A 5,038-nucleotide genomic window follows, 5' to 3' on the forward strand; every position below is an offset into this window, starting at 1 on the left:
TCTCATGCATGTACTCTATTTTAATTTGTAAATACATCGTCTATTTATCATCCCTTTTCATGCATCTTACTGTATGAAATTGCAGCTAGAAAGATGAGAGATGCCCTATCAATATCAAATTTTATTGTTTTCTTGGCTATGCCAACTATTCGCTGATTTATTTTTTCTAAAAGAAGTATGGCAGATCATGATGCTTAAGTTTCCACCACAAAACACGCAGTTGCTAATTCTCTCTTCCCTTACTTTCTTTTATTGATACCTCGAGCACTGTTTTTGTGACAAAGTACCTGCAATAGTGCATATTAATACTATTTATTCAACTTAAATATGTCATGAATTCCAAATCTTCCTTTACTAGCCTTTATATCCCTTATTTCTGTTCACAGGTATATAGGCTCACAACGTCATCTCCCTTCATCCTACAATACTCTCTTCTCCTCAGTGCCAAAGACATGGAGCATCACCAATCAGGAATTAGTTCTTCATTGCTTCAAAATATACCATGTTACTATCTTTTTTTAACACATAATTATCTCCTGCCTGGTATATTCATTTATTGTTGTTCTAGCGTCTGAGCTGCTAACAATTAAGATAACGCTAAGCACTCCAAGATGCCTCTAAATCAGCTCAAGGAATTTACAAAAGCAAAGTCTTGCGTAACTACCATAGGTTCATCTTAGGATGAACACATCACAAACCCTGGCATGGCCATCACAGTATCATTGTTGGCACCATCAAAAAGGGTGAATCCCATATCCACTCCATTTTCAGCAAGGGGGTCCTGCAAGATATATTTGTACAAATTAGCCCTTTATTTATTAATGAATCTATTATATTCAAACATAAATTTATTTCTACACATAACACCATTTGTGTAAATATACCGTACTGAGTGCTTGCATCAAATTTATCTTTCAATACGATAATCTTCATAATTTTTGCCTCTCAACTCAGGACACATGCGATGTGATTTGCACCACTAACATACTATGATTCTCGAAAATCATCATGGTACTTTATTCCTTGCTTCATTAAAGCTATTGCTTCTCTAAATTTGGTCATCAAATCCCCGCAGCAACGCGCGGGGAATGCACCTAGTATATAATATATTGTGGTTGTGAATAAGTAGGCAATTAAGGACAAAAATGGTTTTGCACAAGTACAGTGCATTAATATTCGTGGCAAAAGAGAGGTTTTCCATGAATATTAATGCATTGTAATTGAGGGGAAGTCTTCGCTAATTTACTTTTGCCCCATGCAGCAGAAACCCAATTGCGCAGCGTATGGAGCTACGTTGAGATGCACACGCTGTGCAGCGTATGGAGCTACGGTGAGATTCACACATTCTGTCATACATGATACATGAGACTAGATCATGATGGGCATGCGTTGCTGTCTACTTTTGTAATAAAATGCTAGGTGATGCTAGAAATATATATAGAAATGTGAAGGGTACGTTACGTATGAAAAATTATAAGAAACCAAATGTGGATATATACTTGTTTTAGTGAGGAAGGAATAGCAAATACGTATTATTTCAGCGAGGAAGGAAGAGCAAATACTTATTATTTCAGCGAGGAAGGAAGGACACATACTTATTGCTGCCAAACATAGACGAGAAATACAAATGCTTCCCATGTAGTAATAAAATAGAAAGATACCGAGTACGTAGATGGCTTTTGTATGGTTTATTCGACCCGCCGTTTGTGGACCTTAGCCAGCAACCCATTCTTCATTTTGAGCACGACGGACGGCTTGGGCTCTACAACGTGTCCTGTCAGCATCTCGAAATCGAAGTTCCACACCATGGCGGCGATCACACTCTTCATCTGCACTACCGAGATGTGCTTGCCCAAACATGATCTTGCCCCGGCGTTGAAGGCTAGGAACTTGTACGACGGCACGTGCAGCAGCTTGCCGTCCTCCTTGACCCATCTCTCTGGCCGGTACTCGTGGCCGTCCTCGCCCCACACACCTTCCATCCTGCCCATCGAGTAGAGCGCGATGAGGATGGTTTCACCCCTCTGCACCCTGTGCCCGCTGGGCAGCACATCGTCTGCCATCACCGTCTTGCGCTCGATCGGACCCGGCGGGTACAGCCTCATCGACTCGAACAATGCCGCCTGGAGGTAGACGAGCGGTTTCGTCTCCTCGGGATCAAAGATTACCATGTGGTTGTTGCCGGTGGAGGTTGCAGCTTTGTGCATGGCAATGGGTGCTAGTTCCACTCTGATGGCCGACACCACATGCGGGTGTTTGATGTGGTTGTAGAAGAACCAGGTCATGCTCATGCCGGCCGTGTCACGCCCGGCAAACATGTAATTGATCAGGGTTGCGTAGAGGAAGGCATTAGGTCTTCCGTTCTCGTCACTGTACTCTGGGTCATGGAGATAGGAAGAAACAATTTCCTCGTTCCTTTCTTCTCGCACTTCATCCACGTGGACTGGTCCGTCTCTCCTTTTCTCCAACATCTCGGCAACGAATCATCGGAGCTCCAACTGCGCTGCCGCGAGCTGCCGCTCTGGGCCGACTTTTACACGCTTCATAAACCTCCAGCAAGAAGCTGGCACCGTGTGCCGGAAGAAGCCTACATCCATGACGGCTTCCATGGCGTTCGGCACAGTCAGGGGTGGCATATCTACTGACAGGAGACCAGGGTCGACCCTGAAGACCGACCTGGCCGTCATGTCGAATGTGAACCTGGTAAACAGTTCTTGAATATCAATCGGAACTTCTGCGTGGCTGCTTCGCGACAAGAAGGGGAGGAGGCCGTCCTCCACCTTGTCACGGCGCACCAGGCCATGTAAGTGAGCAGCTGTGGGCTGGACACGAGGTGCTGCACCTTTTCACGCTGGCGGCGCCACGACTCGCCGTCTGCGTTGAAGAAGCTGTCCCCCATGATGTCGAAGATGGCCGCGAACTCCACACCCTTGGGGTAGTTCGTGAAGTTGGAGACGAAGATGTGGCGGATGTTCGCGGGGTCGCAGGTGAAGAAGAAGCGCATGCCAGAGAGAGACGGCCCACGAAACACGAAGCTACCGCCCGAAGCGGCAAGGAAGGCGGTGTTGTAGTCATGGAAGCGGTGGAGGTTAGCCACGAGGGAAGGGAACATGCCAACCAGTGGCCATTCCCCAGGGAGCGCTGCCATATTGGAACTTCTCAACTTGACTAAACAGAGCAAGGAGAGAAGCAGGACAAGCAAGGAGAAGAGAAGGTCTGGACACGAGAAGAGTGCCATTTTCATTAAACTGGATGCTGAATGTTTGAGCTTGCGAGAGTTATTTATAGACAAGATTTTCTTTCGAGTTTTGATGTTCCTTTGGGGTTCTATTTGTCTACTCTTGTCAGAATCCCTGCCGTGGCGGACCCACATCACAGTAACAAAAGGCCTTGCCAACATCGTCCACGACGTGCGAGGGTACCGAACACACGTGCGGTTTGGCCGGAATGGGTGAGCGACACAGACCCAAGACCAGCCAACACTTAAGCAGCAGCTAGGGCATTTGAGAGAGGTATCCAGTGGATCATGGCAAAGGCGAGAATGGCGACCAGCTCTTCCCCTCCCTTCCTCAGTTCCTCTTCCTTTCCTCCAAGAACAAGATGCCCACCATTCTTGTAATCGTGTATCAGAAACTAAATGGCGCGGGGCAAAGCCTGCGGGCGGTCCCTCACGCCGCTGCTGGCTTACGCAGCCTGGCGGCGTCTGGCGGCAGTGGGATCCTCCACTTCGCGTGGGCCTCGTGGTGTGTGTGACGTCCGTCGTTGCAAAATCTTAGCTTCCAGGGTGAAAACCCAAGGCCTGGCTTTAATTGGTTGTGCCTGGCAGTGACCTTGTTGAAGGCATTGTTTTGAGAGGGCGGATCTTCTCAAGTGTGAAAACCTAAGATCTAGCATCAGGCGATGACGGTGCTTCTCACTATTTTCTTCTTGGAGGCGTCGCTTTTGGAGAATGTGGACTTGTGTGTTTTCTAGGTGGTGATTCGTGCTACAGCTAATAAGGAATTCATCACTGTAGCGGGATTTTTCTTTTTCCTTCTTCTTTTTTATCTTTTGGCTATGTGCACTTGTAATGTCTTTACGATGTTGCATTGTTGCAGAGGCTGAGTGTAGTTGGTATCTCCGTGATATTAACATATTCCCCTTGTCACAAAAAATCTGCCACAAAATTGCTACTAAGAGTGCCTCCATCGTCCCACTACGCAACACTAACACCTGGTATCAGAGGCCGCTCACCACCACTTCCCCTCAAATGAGCTCGCGCAATTTGTGAAGACAAGGAGTCTACGAAAAGCGCACAACAAACTCGGGGCCATGGATCCTATCATCAGGCCTACCTCCGACAAGCTCTAGGCCATGCTGGAGGCTGACACCGCAGCGATCATTGTGATCTCAGCCTTGATCGAAGATCTGGCCACCTAGAGGCCACGTCTGGAGAAGAGAGTGATGGTCCTAGGCGCGGTGGCGACCAAACTACAGTAAGCGCAACCTGCATCATTGATTGCACCTGATGTGGTGCTCCCACTATCACTACTGGGAAAGGGCTTATAAGTGACCTCTAATCAGTGGCGGACGCAGTATAACACTCACCACTGCTATTAACAGTGGCGGGCTCCAATATCCGCTCGCCATTGCTATTGGCTTACCACAGGCGGGCAGCGGTTTGAGCCTATCACTGGTAACAACTGTCCATATTTGTGATGGGGCAAATTTTACCTGTGGCCGGCACAAAATTGCAACCGCCACTGGTAGCTGAGTTAGAGTGGCGGGTGGCAATAAATGTTATCTGTGTCCGGCACAAAATTGCAGCCGCTATTATTTTTAGTCTTGTTGCAAAATCTACCTAAAAATAGCAATGGTGGGCTTTAGTTTTGGCCAGCCACTGATAAGTGAAATGGCAATGGCAGGCTTCGTCTTGTGCCCGTCGCAAAGTTGTAGAGGTGCCCGTGGTAAAAAAAAGGTTGTAGAGGTGCACGTCACTGGCCTAAAGAAAGGTCTCACTCCTCCAAGATCCACCTCCCACAGTCGCTGCCCCCCCCCC

General features: G+C 47.6%; 1 pseudogene; it reads right to left on the minus strand.

Annotated features, from left to right (window-relative positions):
* Nucleotides 1-1,577: 1,577 nt before the first annotated feature.
* Nucleotides 1,578-3,237, minus strand: LOC109747760 (noroxomaritidine synthase 2-like; annotated as a pseudogene).
* Nucleotides 3,238-5,038: the final 1,801 nt, after the last annotated feature.

The sequence above is a fragment of the Aegilops tauschii genome, chromosome 7 (assembly GCF_002575655.3).
Source record: "Aegilops tauschii subsp. strangulata cultivar AL8/78 chromosome 7, Aet v6.0, whole genome shotgun sequence".
Lineage (NCBI taxonomy): Eukaryota > Viridiplantae > Streptophyta > Magnoliopsida > Poales > Poaceae > Aegilops > Aegilops tauschii.